The sequence below is a fragment of the Macaca nemestrina genome, chromosome 17 (assembly GCF_043159975.1).
Source record: "Macaca nemestrina isolate mMacNem1 chromosome 17, mMacNem.hap1, whole genome shotgun sequence".
NCBI lineage: Eukaryota > Metazoa > Chordata > Mammalia > Primates > Cercopithecidae > Macaca > Macaca nemestrina.
This window is the reverse complement of record NC_092141.1, coordinates 68,947,795-68,968,159: the sequence shown is the minus strand read 5'-3', so window position 1 is coordinate 68,968,159 and position 20,365 is coordinate 68,947,795. Positions and strand designations below refer to the sequence as shown.

Sequence of the window (20,365 nt, the reverse complement as noted above, 5' to 3'; positions counted from 1 at the left end):
GTCCTCATCTGTTGCTACCTGTTCAAGGAAGCTCCCTAAGGGCAGGGACAGACTGATCTGGAGGTTCCATGCTTCCTCCCCAAAGCCTGACACAGAGGATCTCAGTGCATCACATTTGTGGCTGGTTGCAGATAAGAAACTGAGACAAGGTCATCTACTAGGAGGCAGTCCATGGAGAAAACGGCTGGTGAGCAGAAACCAGGTTGCAAGGGGCACACTCGAGCGGCAGGTGAAGCAGACTTTCAAGAAGTTTGGGAGTGAAGGGGGAAAGAAGGCTGGGCTAACAGTGTAGGGGAAAGCCAGGACTAGCAAGATTTTGTTTGTTTGTTGTTTTTAGGCTGTCCTCGGCTTGATCTCATTTGTAGGTTGAAAGGAAGAAGCGAAAGGAGGGAGATATTGAAGGGCAGGCGATGCCGGCACATTGGGAGTGGAATGACAGGACCTATGCGATCTATTAGGAGGATTCAATCCACCAGAATGCTTGAGGATAGTGTGGAGAGGAGACTGGAGGTAAGCAGGTGAGTTTGGAGGGGAAAATCTCCAAATCAGGAAGTGAGAAGAATTTGTGTCAAGCCAGGGCACCCTAAGAAGTCTCCAAAGTTGGGAGAGGAGGCTAGCTCTCTGGAAGGTAAACCCAGGACCTGTTCTTGTAAGGTCATCTTTGCCCAGTACCCTCCAGAGACCCCCACCAGCCCTCACCTCCATTCTTTGCTGAAACTGGCACTCCTCTCCCCCTCACCCACATCGCCACGGCCCCTCCTCTTCTCCAGCAGCTCTGTGGTTCGTGGTGCCCCTTGTCATCTCCCCATGTGGGGTGGGTTTGGTGGGCAGCAGGCAGAGGCCAGAACCAGCATGCCGTGGTGTGCCGGCAGGTGTTCAACAACCAACTCAAGGGATAGGTAGTTCTGATTTATACTGTTTGCCAACTTCCAAGGTGTAAATACTCCCAACATGTCCAATTTCAAGCTACCAATATGGAATCACTGATCACAAAATAGGAAGAGAGAATGGATCACACTTCTGCCTGCATCCATTTATCCATTTCCTCTCCTGCCTCCCTGGCCCCTCCATAGATCTCAGCTGACAGCAGCAGTGGGGCAGGTTCAAGCTGGGGAGGGCAGCAACAGCACTGTGGCTGCAACTTTAGGCAGTCCCGATAGAGAAATGAAAACTGTTCTCCTCCAGGAACATCCACCCCACAGTCCCCAGTCATCTCTCATCTCAGCCTCACATCTGAATTCTCAAGTGTGACTTCAGAATCTCACAGTAATCTGGGGCCTGAAATCCACAGACATTCAGATGACTCATCAGCCACTTTCTCATTGGACATGGCTCAACACCATAAACCGTGCTGACTAAGGCAATAAAAACCAGAATATAATTTCCTTTCTTCCAAGGCAAACAGAAAAGGAAAAATGATCCAAGGATAGCATTCCTTCACTGATTTACTCACTCTTCATCATTCTCCTACAGAACTGATGGGCAACTGGCTCCCTGAAGCCTGAAGTCTCTCTGCAGAGTCCGGCATGCAGGAGGGCAGGGGCTCTGGAGGCAGACATGGTTTGAATCCTGGGTCTCCTGTCACAGCAAAGTGACACTGGGCAACTTACTTCTGTCTGAGCTTCAGTTTGCTCATCAGTGAAATGGGGACAGTAATACTACCTATTCTATGAGGTTAGACTGTAGGGGTTCTCAACTGGGGGCCATTTTGCTTCCTTGGTGACATCCAGCAATGTCCAGAGACATTTATTGTTGTCACATTGGGTAGATGAGGGAGTGCTATGGGTATGTAGTAGACAGAGGCCAGGAAAGCTTTTAAACATCCTCCAATGCACAAGACAGCCCTGATGTGGTTTGGCTACGGCCCCACCCAAATCTCATATTGAAACCAGGCACAGTGGCTCATGCCTGTAATTCCAGCACTTTGGGAGGTTGAGGCAGGTGGATCACTTGAGTTCAAGACCTGCCTGGCTGACATGGCAAAACCCCATCTCTACTAAAAATATAAAAATTAGCCGGGTATGGTGGTGCACATCTATGGTCCCAGCTACTCAGGAGGCTGAGGCACGAGAATCACTTGAACCTAGGAGAAGGAGGATGCAGTGACCTGAGGTCGCGCCACTGCACTCCAGCCTGGGTGACACAGGGAGACTCCATCTCAAAAAAGAAAAACAAAATCTCATCTTGTAGCCCTCACAATTCCATGTTGTGCGAGGGACCCAGTGGGAGATACCTGAATCACTGGGGCAGTTTCTCCCATACTATTGTCATTGTAGTGCGTAAGTCTCATGAAATCTGATGGTTTTGTAAGGGGTTTCCCCTTTCGCTTGGCTCTCATCATTCTCTCTTGTCTGCTGTCATGTAAGACATGCCTTTTGCCTTCTGCCATGATTGTGAGGCCTCCCCAGCCACGTGTAACTGTCACTCCATTACACCTCTTTCCTTTATAAATTACCCCATCTCAGCTATGTCTTTATCAGCAGCGTGAAAACGGACTAATACAAGCCCCCTCCCCCAACAGTGAATTATCCAACCCCAAATGTCTATGGTGCCAGGCTGAGAAACCCCGGCCTAGAGGGAACATTCAGTGAGGTTATGCACATGAAGTACTCTAAGTCTGTCGGGCTTACTTTTTGTAAAGTATCAGAAAACAAGCTGCGATTCTTTTGGAATAGCACAGTCTTACGCTATTTCCAGAACTGAAATGGATGGGATGTGAAAACCGTTGAGTACTGAGAACCTAGTTCACTACTCCAGGTGTGAGTCATCCTGTAAATGTCAATTTCTTGTATTTAAAGCAGAGCTGAGGGTGCACAAGTGACTCAAGACCAGAAGCTTTCCCAGGTTGTCTCGACTTAGGCTGGGAGGAAATAATCTTGTCCCAAAGCTCTCCTTCCAGAGGGTGCAAGCACTTCAAGACTCAGAGACACCACACTGCTCACTCTGGGTGGGTGTATTGTTTCTCACCTCACCCACATACAGTGGGGCTTGGAAAGACCTCAGAAAAGTAGCTGAAACTGAGACGCCTTGCCTATCCCGAATATCTTCCTTACCAGTGTTTAGTGGCTTGTTCCTCTCCTGCAACCTGATGTGACATTTCCTCTCCAGAGTTACAGTTGTTTGTTTGTTTGTTTGTTTGTTTGTTTTTTCAAGACGGAGTCTTGCTCTGTCGCCCAGGCTGGAGTGCAGTGGCGGAATCTCCGCTCACTGCAAGCTCCACCTCCCGGCTTCACGCCGTTCTCCTGCCTCAACCTCCCAAGAAGCTGGGACTACAGGTGCCCGCCACCACGCCCGGCTAATTTTTTTGTATTTTCAGTAGAGACAGGGTTTCACCGTGTTAGCCAGGATGGTCTCAATCTCCTGATCTCGTGATCTGCCTGCCTCAGCCTCCCAAAGCACTGGGATTACAGGAGTGAGCCACCACCCCTGGCCAAACAGTTTTGAGTCAACACAGTTCACTCTCTCTGATTAATACACATTAGTGTTCAGGGATGAATTTAAAGACAGATCATCTTGATAGGGTAGGTGGGAGTGTACAGGGGACCCAGGACCAGAGGTGTCAAGAGAATCTGGGCAAAGTACAGAGGCACTGGGTGTTTTAAAGAAGGAATAGTGAAAGAGAGAGAAGGCAAAGGCAAGCCAGGGAGCGTCTCAGACTCTGGAGGTGTGCCCACATCTTTCCTGAGAAGTGCTGTGCCCAGAGGCAAACAGGTGGTGGGAAAGACAATAAGGGCATCCAAGTTTGCCGATACCAACCTGTACATCTGGCCAAGCTCTGCCTCTCCTTGAGTCACTGAAATGCAAAACCCTGGGGGTGGAAAGAGATTTGGGGGCCACCAGTTCAGCTTCTTTTTTGCCTGCCATCTCCCAGCTAGTCAGTGGCAGAGCCAGGGTGGGCACCAGAGACTGTTTGGCTCTAAAGCACAGACTCTGTGGGAGCCACAACCTCAAATGCTCCAGGGCCCAGACAGGTGACACAAGGTTAGATGGTTGAGTAAAAAAGAGAGTGGCGGGAGCTGTAAGGAATTGTAGGCTCTGCTCTAAGGCATTCAAATTCAAATTTTAAAAAATATTGGGCCAGCCAAACAAAGCATATTTCTGGCCTGGGTGAGTGGATGAGGCCCTCAGGTTGTGAGTTTTTGACCACTGCCTAAATAAATGGTCTTCCCTATCCCCCAGCGGAGATGACTGTTTGGCACAGATATATCCAGAAAGAAGATTTCAGCTTTGGACTGTCTGCAAAGTAGTCTCAAGCAGATGGTGGTCTTTGCTCAAACACTTTCAGAGATGGAGTGTTCCTTACTTTTCAAGACAGCCTTGGGTGGGGCCTGCCTATGCCCAGACTAGAGCCACTCACCACACCTATCATGGACCCTTCGTGGAAGTGGGATGCCTAGGGTAGGAGTACGTCTTTTATTTTGCAAATAAATCAAGTTTGGTTTTTTTTTTTTTTTAAGACTGCCTCACTCTGTCACCCAGGCTGAAGTGCAGTGGCACGATCATGGCTCACTGTAACCTCAAACTTTCAGCCTCCCCTCTAGCTGGGACTGCAGGTGCGAACTACCAAGCCCGGTTATTCTTTTATTTTTTGCAGAGACGAGGTCCCCGCTATATTGTCCAAGCCGTTCTCCAACTCCTGGCCTCAAGCGATCCTCCTGCCTTAGCCTCCCAAAGCGCTGGGAGTACAGGAGTGAGCCACCGTGCCTGGCCTGGAATTTATTACAAATAAAATACAAGTTCAGTGTGGAAACACTAGATGATACAGAGGAGCAAAAGTTAGAAAAAATGTCCATACCTTCCCTACTCCCCACCCCCGACCCCCATTCTGAAAGAAGCACTGTTGACACTTCAACGCATATTCTGAACTCCAGGTCCTTTCTTTGCATACATCAAGCTCTCATCCTCTTGCCGGCTCTGTGGTCTGCAAACTCGTCAGATGCTTTGCTCAGCGGTCATACCACGCCACGCACCCACATGCTCTCTTTGTACCTGGGTTTCAACCCACAGGTCGGGCCCCTGTAAGCCCTTTGCTCCCGAAGCTTCTCGAGGGCAGGCACTGTAACCTTTATTCATTCCAGGGATTCTACAGCACCAGACACACGATAAGAGCTCAATAAAAACGTCTCTACCCCCACCACCTCCCGCCTCAGCCGCCACCGCCTGGCAGCAGAGAGGAAGCGGGACGCGCGCGACCCACGAAGGACAGCGCTTCGCTGTCGCCAAGGTAACCGAAGTTAGAGGCAGGGAGTGCCCACGCATGCGCACACTCGCCCTTCCTTCCAGTAACCTCGAGAAGAACGCAGCTGGTAAGACTGCCAGAAGCCGAGGGCGCATGTGTGGTTCCACCAACACCCTAGTCGCCTCCGCCTTCTGTCCGCCCGCCCAGCGATCTCCCCTCTACAAACATCGCCCGGAAATAGTGCCCATTTCTGGAAACCAGGCCTCGTTAACCAATCGTTGCTAGGGAGCGGGAAGACGGGCTTGCCGGGACGGCCGTCTCATTGGCTGGCTTGGGGAAATGGGCGGGGCCACAGGTCGCCGTGCGGCCAAAGAAGGGAGGTGCGAAGCGAGGCAAAGTTACAGCCGCCGGGGAAGGCGTGGCCCCGGGGGCGGTGGAGAAGGCGAGGGGGCGGAGCCCGGGACCGGGGCGGGGCGACCGCGGGCCGGGAGCTCAGCGGTCGGCGGCCGGCGGCGGGAGATCGCGGGCGAGCGGAGCGCAACACTCGCTTGGTTGGGGAGATCGGCGCTTGGCCGGTAGGTGACGGGGCGGGACCCTGGGGCCCGGAACGAGGCGCCCAGGGAGCGGCTGGGATGGATCGCCCCTCAGCCCCGGGCTGGCCTGCGGCCTGGCCCCTCGCCCCGGAACAGTGGGGTTGGCGGCCGGGCCAGCGCAGTCCGACGTACCTCGTCCAACCCACTCGCGGCGGTCCGCGGGCGCGGCCTCGCACGCGCTGCCGGCGCCGCGCTCGCCCCGGGCCTCCAGGCCGCGCACTCCTGCTGGCCACACGCTGGCTCCGAGCGCGCGCAGGGGCGCCCTGCTTCCCCTTCACCAGGGCCCCGCGCCGCCGCCAGGCCCGCCCGCCTGCTCTGCGCCCCAGTGCCCCCAGGATGAAGCTCGCCTGGCGTGGGGCGGACGTGTCTCCTGCAGGAGTGCGCCCTCGCATCTGCCCTGGCGTGAAACCCTCCTGGTCTTTCCTGGGGAGTTCTCAGGTCACACCTCAAGGCGGGGAGCACGAGCTAAGCCTGTCCTCAGCATGCAGCGGGGCAGTGCTGGCCGCCCGCAGCATCCCCCCTCCGCCCTCTGAACCCAGTCCTCCTCTGTAATTCTTCTAGGCTCTCCAACTCGGGACTTTATCTGTTGGTTCAGATGTAATATTCCCATCTTGGAAACCCATCGTGGCCCTGGCATCTTGCAACCACCGGGCACCAGGCAGACAGGGGCCACTTGTACAGTTTCCCACCTGCCGGGGAGCCTCCTTAATGCTGGCTAATTTCAGAAAAAGTGTTTCCTTCCTAGTCGAGGTTAAAAAGTTGCTCTCGGCCCTAAAGGGTAGACTGGAGGTATGAATGAGGCAGAGGATAAGTGGTGAAAGGTACATACATCAGCAAAGTAAATGGTAAAACTACTTTTGATCACTGGAGACAATGAACACCAATGACTTAACTAAGGACCCTAAAAGCACGTGAAATTAAATGATCAGGGTAAGGTCATGGTATAAAATAGCAGTCTGGAGTTTATTCCAGGAAAAATGTTGAAAACCCCTTGACTAGAAACATGGTCTTTCTGAAAGATTAGAAGGAGACAGTATCTTAACATTAGTGATGTGTTTTTTACTTAGTGTTTTCATACCTGTGAGCTCTGTTTTCCTTCAGATGGCTGTGTGGTAAGACAGATTGTAGTGTCCTGTTTTATAAGTGAGGCACCTGAGGCAGGTGTGTATGAGGGGAATGGGAGTGGTATGTATCTTGCCTGATGCCTCATAGCTGGGACTAAGGATGGGTCTTCCCCAGAATCCTAGATCAGGACCACATTATAGAACTGAGATGCAGACAGGAGGGAGAAGTTTTTGGTGTGGTTTTTATGCTGTCAGTGTGAGAGGACAGGTAAAAAGTGCTTGCCTTACTTCGCTTGTGTTTGGATTTACTCTTGGTGTTTTTTAAGTGATATCAATCAGTTCCTTTGGAGCGATGCCAGACCTCTGAATTTTTCAGACACCTTTCGGACATCCTCATTTATTTTGAAGGGTGTGGAGAACTTCTCAGAAGATCTCAAAATAAAAGTAATCATCTCTGACTCTAATTTTAGAGATAAGTACCCAGGTGTATGTACCAGCTCTTTGTGAAATCAGACAGCAAGACGCTGCCAAGCTTCAGGCCATCTTCTGAGCGTTTTCTGATTATAAGGAGCAGTTCTGAAGGGGGTTTTTTGTCACTGGTATTGTCTGTTAAGGGTTTGTGGGAGCGGCACCACAGAGACCCTGCCAAATCAGTCTCCCTCTATTAAACAAAAATGTCTGGTTGGGCCTTTTCGCCTCAACAGATGAAGGTTTGGTTCCTCATTTTGGTTCTCCTGTTGAACACTGACTCCTTTGTGATCTGCCTGGAATATGTGTATATCATTTACTGCTGAGAAGATGACTTGCGCTGGTTGGTTGTCCAGCCCTAGGCCACTGTTGTGATTTTTGTTTTGTTTTGTTTTGGTGATTGATAACAGCTCATCCCTGGCCAGGGTCTGGTGAGAGATCTGCGGAGATGTGAAAGAGATGAAAGCTTTATCCAAGGTTGTTTTCTTCGTTGTTGGCACCCTCTGAACAGTGTTGTATCACTTTGGCCTGTGAAGGCACTTTTAACTTCCTATTTTTTTTCCTGTCTCAATGGACAGCGCATGGGCTTTCCTAACAAGCCTGCCTGCCCCTGTGAAGAGCTGACAGATTCATATTGGTTGGTTTGACAGATGTGCTTTCTGGGGGGAAAGTTCAGAAATCTTAAAAGCAAAGTCAGTCCTAAGTAAAAAGTCTAAGTCAGCCCAATACGCATACAGGCAGCATATTTCTACTGATGGCTTCCATCATCTCAAGGTTGTTTTTTTTTTTTTCCTGGCAAAAGGTTAAAATGCAACTAAAATTCTGCTTTCGTGATTAATAAGTCACTACCGCAGTTGTGTCTGATGCTTCCTGTTTGCCCCATTTTAGTATTTCAGTTAAACTGGAAACATCTGAGCATTATGGGCACTGTTGATGGCACCAGTGTGAAATTGATGGGCCAGGGACAATTCCATGTCAGTGCATTTAGGGAGCTCTAAGGATGTCAGCCCCTCTAGTCTCCACACACCACGATTCCCTAGTAAGAGAACAGAATGGGGCGGAACATCTGCAAGAGCTGGGTGGGCATTCAAAGTGATGCATGTGTGAAGGTTTTGCATTTACTCTGTGGTGCTGGCTAAAATGCTGAAAGCAGTAGCCCAGAAAGGGAAGGCGAGACCCAGGGCAAATTGTAGGGGAACATTTCTGTTGAACTGAGCAGGACATCGAAGTATGAGATTTTTCGTTCTAGGCTTATGACTGCCTGAATGACAATGCAGAAAAAGTCATTTTTCTTCAGTGACCGGTGTGCTCTTTGTGTTCTAAAGGAGCCTCTTCCCTTCTTGCTTTTCTACATCTCTTAATCCCTCAGCTCCCTGATAGAAATCCCTTGAAATTATGTGGCATCAAGAATAATTTTATAGCCAGTCTTTCTGTTTTCACACAATGCTCATGTGAAGAAGGGCAGGGACAAAGATCAGAAAAGTGAAGCCTCATAAGGAGAAATAGACAGGATTGCTCAGAATCTAAACCCCCTTTTCCTGACATCTAGGTCACTGCTTTTTCTACTAACTTGCTCATGAAACGGTAAGGATTTTCCTCCCCCAAAACATGTCAGTTTTGAATATAACGAAACCAGGCTAGCAGCTTTATTTATTTATTGTACCAGTCAATTGTTAATTGATATTGATTGTTAATTAATAAAAGGCTAAAAGAGGAATAGCCTGCTGTCTGGACAGGTGTGCTTGTGCCCATTTTCCAGATGTAGAAACAAAGGCAGAGAGCCCGTGATTTGTCCAGAGCAACAGAACAAGTCCTTGGTGTCTCCGTGTCACATGTGGTGGCTGAGGCTGTCAGGTCAGAGAGACCTGGGTCAGGTCGAGGTCTGCCACTGCCTGCCTGTGTGCCCACAGGCAAATCACTTCACTTCTCTAATCATCAGGTGCCTCATCTGTGAATGGAATCAGAAATACTTAACGGGAGTGTTTTGAGTAGAAAATGAGAGGACATATATAAAGTGCTGAGCCCAGTGCCCGGCACAGAATACAGCGACTGTAACTGTTGCTGTTGTTGTTACTGTTGGTGGTGGTGGCAGTAGTAGTAGTAGTAATAGTAGCAGTGATAGTAGCAGTAGTAGTTGCCAATTAATGCATTGTGACTAAACCTGTTTTCTGTAAGATGATGTCAAGAAGAGTCAGACTGCCTGACAGGCCAGAGTCATTTTCTCAGTAGGACTTTTAGGGGGACAGTTCTTCAGTCTAAAAGCGTCAGCTGTCGTGTTCTCCCTGCCTTACACTATATACTGTCCTCACCATACTCCAAATAAGCCTACAAAGGTCCAGGCTCTGCCCAGTTGACAATCCTGACTCTGAGCTGGAGACACAGCTGGGCCTGTCTAGGGGCTTCCTGCGTCCCACATGTGATCAAGTAGGTTCCTGCATTAACCCTGGAGGTGAGGAAAGGGAAAATACTGTATGGCATGTAGGTCAGCAAGGACTTGCTCTTTGTCTGGGGGACTAGGAGGGAACATTTGGTTCTGAGGAGTGAGGTTCCCACTACCACATGGCATCCCCAGCTCGCCGTCCTTTCCCTCTCATAAAGATGTCTTTGGCAGCTTCTCTCCAGGACTGTGTCTGGGAGCCCAGGATCTGCAGTCAGGGACTTGCAGATTTCCCTTTAAATCTCACAGGAAGCCTGGAATGGTGGTGTGTGTTTCTGTAGTCCCAGCTACTTGAGAGGCTGAGGCGGGAGGATCACTTGAGCCCAGGAGGTCAAGTAGCTATGGGCAACATAGCGAGACCCCATCTCTTAAAAGAAAAACATTTGTTTTAATCTCACAAGGGAAAAAAAAAAAAACAGTTTCATATTATATTTTAAAGTCTTTTTTCCCCTTAATACAAAACAAAAATATAGGCTCTCACCAGGCTGCCATTCCCTTTAAATAACATTTTGTTTTCTCTTGGGGAAGCTGGCTTGATGGCCGAAGAGTCATTTCTAAAGTGAAGCTAGTTTTTAGAAAAAATAGATCACCGGATGTCAAGCCTCATGTGGAGCTGGGTTCAGATGAAAATGAAACCAGCAGGCCTGGCGTGGCAGCTCTGCACTTGACTTCAAGCTGGAGGTGAGAGGCAGAGTGTGCCTGGACCTTGCTCCATAACTGGTTGACCCCACAGAGTGCATTTGATAGGTGCCTTAGTCATTTTCCAAGCAGCTTTGCTTAGGTGAGCAGAGCACTTTCTCTGGAAGGTGAGTCACTCGTGCAGGGGTGTAGGTGACAGGCGATTTATTCCCCAGCACAGTTGCAGAGAAAGTCCTGAGCAGACCTTTGTGAGGAGCCCTCTGCCAAAAATCACCCTCATCCCAGCCCCGGGCTAGGAGGCTGGGGGCAGGAGGTAAACAGGAGGCTTCTGGGGCCTGCGGGCTGACAGCGGAGGGGGGATCGTAGACAGGGCACAGAGCCCAGATCAGCAGTGTCACTGACTCCTGAGTCCAGCCACCTTGAGGGTGGAAAATGGCCTGCTTCCAGTGACAGTCAGCAGAGAAGCAGGAGGGGAGCTTTGGCCCCAGGGAGCTGGGAAATCCCTTGGCAGAGAGCAGAGCGACAAACCCTATTTTGGTGTGAAAAACCTTTTAGGAACGCTTTTCCACCTGCCTCCTTTACAACCACCTGAGTTGGAGGCTCTGCAGAGCTCCAGTGATTGGAAAGGTGAGATTAAATCCTGGATTTCAAGAAGCTTCAGGAATCCCAAGCCTGCCACCACCTCAGTTGTCTACACTTCTAGGACCAGGGTTTGGACCCAGAAAGAAGCAGCAGGGGGAACTCCTGAGCCATCCCTCCCTCCCAGTTTCTGGCTACTACAGCTTCTCCTGACCCTCTTTCCGCTAAAACCACTATCAGGTGACCATTAAGGCAGAGATTTTCTTCAGACACTGTTCTGGACTAGTGCAGCTGGTGTTGAACTTGACCGCTTATGGCCAGGGACATCTATAAGCAATGTCCAGGACCACGTACAAGGAGCGCTTGACTTTAATGAAGCTACAGCCGAGGAACGGTTATTCTCCTGCAAGTAATATTGTTCCCTATCTCTGGCAGACCACCAACCCAGCCCCTGTACCCATACTCCATCAATCTGTACCAACCAGCAGTCACTTCCTGCTGGCATGGCTAAATAACCTTAACCTCACTGTCCAGAAAGAGCTGTTAGGATTACAGCCTGGACATGATCATTCACATTTTTTGCAGTGAGAAAATGCAGGAGAGAAAATGGTGGCCCAAGAAAGCCAAGTGGGTTGCCCAAGGCCACACAGCTAGTTAATGGCAGAGCCTGAACTATAAAACCCAGACTCTTCACTGTGCTCTGCTGCCAGGGAATGAAGGAACTAATCCTGAAGCAGGATTTTTTTTTTTTTTTAAACTAGCTCCTCCTTTTATTCTCCTACCCCAACCCTATCACTCTCAGCCTTTCTGCAAGCTCTGCCAGGCCTGGGAAGGGTGGAGCCACAGCAGCTGCTGCCCTGGGTCTAAGAAAAAGTAAACAGAAAGCTATTTGTTGGACGCTCTCTTATACCATGAGGTTCATGTAATCAAAAGGAGGTCAAGGTTGATAAGAAAATACAATTACCAGGAAGTCTCAAAGGTTGCCCACACCTTTAGAGCACTTTCCTACCTAGCCAAGCAGTATCTCACCTAGAGTGGGTATTTAGTAACTATCAATGATTGATTACAGGGGTCCAAACTCACAGTGCATGAAGCTCTTCTGCATCTTTCTTCTGTGCAGGAGGTGCATGCATACTCTGCGTGTTATCCTAGCTGATCTGTCTGGCTCCTCTCAGTGAGAGGCTCTTCCTTATAGGTGAAGCATGATTTCATGATGTCATATCTGGATGGTGGCCCCTGTAAATGCAAAGAATTATTTTAGCCAAAATCCACCTTCTATTGACATTAATGTTTCCTTTTACTGGGCCAGAGTTAAAAGGTAGATATTTCTGGTCGATACTAGGGATAGCCAGGAGGGTTGGGAGGAAAGGAGGCTTAGCCAGCCTCCAATGAGGATGTGGTTGCCAATTAAGATAAATGGAGGCTGGGCGCAGTGGCTCACACCTGTCATCCCAGCGCTTTGGGAGGCTGAGGCGAGCGGATCATGAGGTCAAGAGGTTGAGACCATCCTGGCCAACATGGTGAAACCCCGTCTCTACTAAAAATAGAAAAAAATTAGCTGGATATGGTGGCACGTGCCTGTAATCCCAGCTACTCAGGAGGCTGAGGTAGGAGAATCACTTGGACCTGGGAAGTGGAGGTTGCAGTGAGCCAAGATCCACCATTGCACTCCAGCCTAGGCGACAAGAGTGAAACTCTGTCTCAAAAAAAAAAGGTTACAAATTGAGTCCTTTGACCAAGGGAGTTGATTGAACCCACCAGGCTCCTTGAGTCCTGCCCAACAGTCTCCACTGGCAGATGCTGTGCCTGAAGAGGCAGGAATAGCTTTGTACAGATCAATGTGAAGGACAGAGTCCTGCACCACCTCCCTCTAGCATGTATTAGATACACACAAATATATGCAAATCCGAGCCCAGATGGGTGTTGTCCAGTTCAGAAGGGTTATCTTCTCAAGCAGTAGAAGTAATTGGGTCTCTAAGTCAGCATTTAGCACAGGGGATGGCAGGAGTGGCTCCACAGCCAGCTTTCAGGACGCCTGCTTGCTGGGATGCAGTTAGAATACAGCCACCAAGCTGTGACTCCCTCCCTTCCAGCCTGCCAGGTGATTGGACAGTGTGGACACGTGTCCCTGTCCAGCTAGACTCCCAGAGCCTATGGCACTCATTTATTCCTCAGAAGTGTGTCTGTCCTTTCACTCAGGAGCACTTGCCAAGTGTGTCAAATGGGCCACATCTACTAGGTGCTAGAAAACCAAACACAATTGAGGCACTGCCCTGGAGGACCTCACCATGACAGGGGGAAGCTGGGCACAAAGGCAGACACCTCACAGGTCAGCCCCGGTGTTGGTCGGGAGCCATGACAATAGGAGCTGGAGGGGGCAAGGAGGCCACCGTGCGCAGCCCAGTGGCCCTCCTTTTCCAGCTTGAGCCAGCGCTGTCAGGCGTAGAGCGTCTTGGATTCTGCAGGTGCCTGGGTGGGAACCCCTTGGTATTTCTCTCATCCTGGGGTCTTGTACCAGTCATCAGCTTGGAGTGGGAGCTTGGTAACAATTGGGAAACTTCGACACTCTGGGGGAAAGAAGTGCATTTTCAGAAGTGTAGAGACACTCAGGAGAAATGTGCTCAAATGTTGTTTGGACACAGTGGCTCATGCCTGTAATCCCAGTGACTTGGGAGGCTAAGGCAGGAGGATTACCTTTTAGGCCAAGAGTCGGAGACCAGCCTGGACAACATAGTGAGACCCACCTCCAAAATTTTCTTTTTAAAAACTAGCTGGGCATGGCCAGGCACCGTGGCTCACACCTGTAATTCCAGCACTTTGGGAGGCCAAGACAGGCAGACCACTTGAGGCCAGGAGGTCAAGACCAGCCTGGCCAACATGGTGAAACCCTGTTTCTACTAAAAATACAAAAACTAGCCAGGTGTGTTGGCGGGCACTTGTAATCCCAGCTACTCAAGAGGCTGAGGCACAAGAATCACTTGAACCTGGGAGGCGGAGGTTGCAATGAGCCGTGATCGCACCACTGCACTCCAGCCTGGGCGACAGAGCAAGACTCTGTCAAAAAAAAATAAAAAATTAGCTGGGCATGGTGGTGCATACCTGTAGTCCTAGCTACTTCAGAGACTGAGGTGAGAGGATCACTGGAGCTCAGGAGTTTGAGGCTGTAGTGAGCGGTGGTTGCACCACTGCATTCCAGCCTGGGTGACAGAGCAAGACCTTTTCTCAAAAAAGAAAATATAGTTCAAAGTAGAATCAGACAGTGAGTAGCCAGCTAATAAAGACTGACCACCTCCCACCCTTCCAGGTGGGAATTGGGAGGGCAGTGACCACCCTGGCACATCCCATAGGCTTGTTGCCACTAGAGAGTTGCAGGCAGGTGGATCAAGGGAGTGCTTCTAGGTAACTGGGTTCAGCCTTCCAAGAAGGCCTTTCGAGGGTTTCAGCAGAGAAGCCTCTTCATCATCCTCATATTCCCGCTGGCCAGCATGGTGCCTGAAACATAGTAGCCACTGGTTAAGTATTTGCTGTTGACTGAAAGTACAAGACTTGAATCCAAACTCCTGCTAGGCCCTGCTGGCCTCAGGGAGGACGAGAGAACCACGGGCTGTTTCATGATTTACCCTGTTTTACCAAAGAATCGTGTGAGATCCTCTGAGAATATTCCTCATCATGCCCCATGTCCCGAGCCCTTTTTTCCCTTCCCAGTGGAGGACAAGACTATGACCCCTCATTATAAATGGACCCCTCTGCCAATCATGTCCTCAAGCTGGTTGCTTGGGCCAGCTTGTCAAAGAGCGTGTGGGGCAGCATCTGAAACGAGGCCAGGGTGAAGGTTGCCCCGCCGCAGGGCGGAGCTGGACCTGTGCCTCCTTCCATGCGTTGGAAGCCTTCCGTGGAAAGCCGAGTTCTTTGGGTTTCTTGTTTATTCTGAAGTTCCTCAAACTAGTTCCTCAATTTCAGAACCAGTCACCAGTGACTGCAATGAACTTGAATTCTCCTGTGCAGGGAGCCTGAGCCTGTCTTTCTTCATCTTCTCTGAACACAGGTAGACGCTGCTTGAAGCCCACTCCCACCTCTGAAAACCAGATTTCCAAACCCAGAAAGGAGAGGCGGGTGGTTGTATTTCAGCGAGATTGACCGTAGCCTAGGGAACTTCTTGCTCAGAATCCACCCCGAAAGGTTAAATAAGGAGAGCTGTTTTTCACAACCAAAATGCTGCTTGTAACAATGATCTCAAAGCTTGGCAAAATCACAAAGTACGTTTTGAGTCATCAAAGAAACTGGCTGTGTTTCACATTTTAGTGTCAAGGGCAGTGATGGCCTTCTAATCTTTGGAAATCGGTCGTTGTTAAGTGGCATACAGGGCAGCCCCACTTCATCAGAATATTCAGTTACACAAAATACCCTGAGTTGCAGATTTCAATGACACTTGAAAATTTTTTAATTTTTAAATTATTTCTTATTTTTTTAAATTTTTTGAGACAGAATCTCACTCTGTTGCCCAGGTTGGAGTGCAGTGGCGCGATCTGAGCTCACTGCGACCTCCAACTCCCGGGTTCAAGCGATTCTCGTGCTTCAGACTCCTGAGTAGCTGGGATTACAGGTACCCACCACCACACCCAGGTGACTTTTGTATTTTTAGTGGGGGCAGCGTTTTGCCATGTTGGCCAGGCCGGTCTCGATCTCACAATCTCAGGCAGTCTGCCCGCCTGGGCCTTCCAAAGTGCTAGAATTACAGGCGTGAGCCACTGCTCCCGGCCTGAAAAAATTTTTATACAACATACATTAAACATTCCTTGTGGCTTATTGTATAAAATTAAGTACACGTGTGGCAGGTTTTTATCTCAATACTACTTTGCCCCACATGTTCTCCTGCATATTGGGTCTCTGTGGATCCGTGATGCCCCCTGCGGCATCTTTTCTATTTGCTGCTGGCTCTCCTTGTGCAAAGGATTTGAAGGTTGAATTGAAAATACCATTGTAATACCTCTCTTTTAAAGCTTATAAAATGCCCTATATCAGGGCCTGGGGGCAAAAGTAGTGTTGAAATTTATGAAGATAGCAAATGCTGCTCAAGTCTTTGTTATAAAAAGAATGGTAAATATTAGCTCAAGAAGCCTGGAGCCAGGCTTTGTAAAGTGAAGGGCACATTTGCATTTGTCATAGAATTTCTCGTTGGGATGGGCCCGGCTATGCCAGGCCTGGGTGGGCTGAGGAACACAGACCCACCACAAGTCCAGCTTGGAGTCTTTCTTCCCTGTTGTCATTTTAAAGTTGTTTTTTCCAGAACATAGGCTGGCTGTAGTTCATGCTTCATAATTAAGGTGCTTCCTCCCAGGCCAGTCCCTGGATTTCTCACTAACCTTTGACTTGTGACAGCTTCTGCATCTCGGTCCCAATTTTTAAATTGGGTTTAAATTGGATTTAAATTGTCATGGTTAAGAGTATGGGCTTTGACATAAAAGTCTGTTGTGCAAATCCTGCCACTGCCACTTTGCTTCTGCGTGGCCTTGGGCAGTTTACCTGGCCTACTGAGGCCCAGTTTCTTCCTCCTTGTAGAGGAATAACATTAGTGCCTTGCTCACAGAGTTGTGAAGCTTCAAGAAAAAAATGCATGTATTACCTAATACATGGCAAATAATAATAGCTGCCATTATTATTCATTTGTATGAGTACCAACAGCCAGCATGTGGTTATATGTATACAAATAGCAGATTGTTGCAACACCCAGAGATGACCACAGAACAACTAATTTCAGCTTTAGCTGCCAAGGAATTGTGAGTCCCAGTTTATCACGCAGAGCTGAGGCACTGCCAGTGGACACAGAAGCCAGATGGGGTGTGCAGAATGCTCTTCAAAGAACATCTTCATGGGTTCTTGCCGACAACTCTGTCCCTCTGCTCTCAGGATTCTCCTCCTCCTGCTTTGACCACATCTGTTCCAGACTTTCCGTCTGATGCTAGGGCTGCTGGCTAGAAGCTGTGGGAGGTAGCCTTCAGCGCCTCATAGCAGCAACTTTCAAGCAACTTAACACTTATGGACTATCGCATCTGTAATCCCAGGACTTTGGGAGGCTGAGGTGGACAGATCACTTGAGGCCAGGAGTTTGAGACCAGCCTGGCCAAGATGGCAAAACCCCATCTCTACAAAAAAATAAATAAATAAAATTAGCTGGGCAGGGTGGTGCATGCCTATAATCCCAGCTGCTTGGGTGGCTGAGGCACAAGAATCGCTTGAACCCGGGAGGTGGAGGTTGCAGTGAGCCAAGATCATGCCACTACACTCTAGCCTGGGCGACAGCGAAACTGTCTCACAAAAAAAAAAAAAGAAAAAAGAAAATCTTACAGTTCTAGTCATGCAAAGGTCTGACTGCTCATCTTGTAGCAGCTTCCATCTCACTGGAGGTTCCACTGATGTTTCCAGAGTGCCCACTACATGCCAGGCACTGTACTATGTAATTTACACTTTGTTCCTTGCATTGAGTCACCCTGTAAAATTCTGTCATGTGGGTTTAAGGATCCCTGTATTACCGATAAGACTCCTCAGTCTCAGATTATGTGACCTGCCCATGGTCACACACCAGAGTATTGAGAAACTAAGATTCAAACTCAAATCTTCTGACTCCAAGGCCATCCTGTCGTGTGGCTGAATGGCCATTCCTCAGGATTAGTAAGTAATATATTGGAATAAATTACCTCTGAAGGTCTTTTAGATGCTAAGATCATTTTTATTCCTTTATGATTTATTTATCCATCTACCCATTTTCTCCCCATCTAGACTGTAAGCATGTTGAAAGCAAGGATAGCATCTTCACAGCAAATAAATAGTGTGTTTGGAAACCACCTATCCAATGCTGCCTACTTCTCTGACACATAGAAACAGGAGAAAAGAGATGATAACCCATTAAAAGAGTCACCCAGAAATTCCAATCCCAGGAGCTTAACACCTAGAATTCCTTCTACAAGTACACATAAATGTGAATAAGGATAGGGTTTTTTCCATTATTACTTATAAATGAAAAATTGGAGCCAGGCGCGGTGGCTCACACCTGTAATCCCAGCACTTTGGGAGGCCGAGGCAGGCGGATCACGAGGTCAGGAGATCGAGACCATCCTGGCTAACACGGTGAAACCCCATCTCTACTAAAAATACAAAAAATTAGCCGGGCGTGGTGGTGCGCTCCTGTAGTCCCAGCTACTTGGAGGCTGAGGCAGAAGAATGGCGTGAACCTGGGAGGCGGAGCTTGCAGTGAGCCAAGATCGCGCCACTGCACTCCAGCCTGGGCGACTAAGCGAGACTCCATCTCAAAAAAAAAAAAAAAAAGAAAGAAAAATTGGAAACAGTTTCCAGGTGGGCAAATGATGGTACATCTGTACCTTGCAATCTTATGCAATCTGATGAAGCCTTAAAAGGAATGAATTAGAGGTCAGTTGTGGTGGCTCACACCTGTAATCCCAGCACTTTAGGAGGCCGAGGTAGGTGGATTGCTTGAAGTCAGGAGTTCAAGACCAGCCTGACCAACATGGTAAAACCCCGTCTCTACTAAAAATACAAAAATTACCCAGACGTGGTGGCTGGTACCTGTAATCCCAGCTACTCGGAAGGCTGGGGCAGGAGGATCACTTGAACTCAGGAGACGAAGGTTGCAGTGAGCCGAGAATGGGCTGCTGCACTCCAGCCTGGGCAACAGAGCAAGACTTCCGTCTCAAAACAAAACAAAAAAAAGAAAGAAATCTACATGTGCTGAGATGGAATAGTATTCATAGTATCTTGTTAAGTGAAAGATGCAATTTGTATGATACTACATGTGTATAATCCCACGTTTCTTTTAAAAATAGTCCCAAACTATATGTTTGTGTATGTATAGTAATTAGAACTAGAAGGATTTACATGAAACTTAAGTGTTTTTTATGTTGCAGAGAGGAGGGGACGGTGCCAGGTTTTTTTTCTATATACAATTTTGTTTTGTTTACATTTTTATAATTAACAATTATTTTGGTATTTGAAAAAAATTTTTGAGATGGAGTCTCACTCGGTTGCCCATGCTGGGGTGCAGTGGCGCAATCTTGGCTCACCACAGCCTCTACCTCCTGGTCTCAAGTGATTCTCCTGCCTCAGCCTCTAAAGTAGCTGGGATTACAGGTGCCCACCACCATAGCCAGCTAATTTTTGTATTTTTAGTAAAGATGAGATTTCCCCGTGTTGGCCAGGCTGGTCTTGAACTCCTGACTTCAAGTGATCCACCCACCTTGGCCTCCCAAAGTGATGGGATTACAGGTGTGAGCCACTGCACCTGGCCTGAAAAAAAAAATTTTAAGCAAGGTGAAAGATCATATTTAAGGAAGGTAGGAGAGGCTAGCTAGGAAAACTGGCCTCCCTTGGGTTTCCCATACTAGGACTAACCCTGCAATTCCCACCCCTTTGCACAAGCAGTGGAGGAAGGGCTGATTTTTCTCTCCCTGGTCCATTTCTGCTGTTTTTCACTCTATGGGGCCACTCGTGCCCGGGGCATCTGGTCCATCCAGCACTAGCACAGGCCTGTAACCACGCATGCATTTGCCACTGGATAAATCAAAGCAGGAAACCGTCCGCATCTTCTGAGCACCTTCCTACTTCTTGAGTCACAACTGATAAAAAAACTCTCAGTCCCCGTCAGAGAACAAGGGAGGGAATGAAATGAAAACCAAAACCAGGAAGGACAAGCTTGCCGTCTCCAACCTTCTGTTTTAGCGGCCCAGCTGCCAAAACTCAGTGAGCAGAACAGAAGAGCCACAGACGTTCGGGTGAAGTTTCCCGCCTGCACATGGGTGTGTGCTTGCATGTGTGTGCGTGTGCATGCACAGGGTCGCAGAAACCTGCTCATCACCTATTTATAAAGCCCCAATCTCAAGTGTGGACCTAATGCCTCCTAAATTCTCATCCCATGCCAAGAGATTCTTTTTTATTGTTTTCATGATAAAAAGTATTATTTGGCCAGGCATGGTGGCTCATGCCTGTAATCGCAGTACTTTGGGAGGCCAAGGTAGGCAGATCACTTGAGGTCAGGAGTTCGAGACCAGCCTGGCCAACATGGTAAAACCCCGTCTCTACCACAAATACAAAAATTAACCGGGTATGGTGGCAGGTGCCTGTAATCCCAGCTGCTCAGGAGGCTGAGGCAGGAGAATATCTTGAACCTAAGAGGCAGAAGTTGCAGTAAGCCAAGATCGCACCATTGCACTCCAGCCTGGGCGACAGAGTGAGACTCCATCTCATAAAAATAATAACAATAATAAAAATAAAGAAAAGTAATACCTACAGAAAAAATCAGTAGAGGGAGATACAAGAAACTGTTATTGGGGATCCCCTTAGAGGAATGGAGGAAGGGAGGGAAGGACTCATGCTTTTCATTGGCACCCCGTCTGTT

General features: G+C 48.7%; 1 protein-coding gene across 2 annotated transcripts in view; it reads left to right on the top strand.

The window, feature by feature from the left end:
* Nucleotides 1-5,598: 5,598 nt before the first annotated feature.
* Nucleotides 5,599-20,365, top strand: part of LOC105468661 (mitogen-activated protein kinase kinase kinase 14) — a 54,412-nt gene continuing 39,645 nt past the window's right edge. The window contains exon 1 of one of the 2 annotated variants that reach the window (XM_011718857.2): nt 5,599-5,754. The gene's annotated coding sequence lies outside the window, so the exon portion shown is untranslated. Of the gene's footprint in view, nt 5,755-6,108; nt 10,423-20,365 lie in introns of those variants that run through there. The other variant, XM_011718864.3, reaches the window with a different exon arrangement.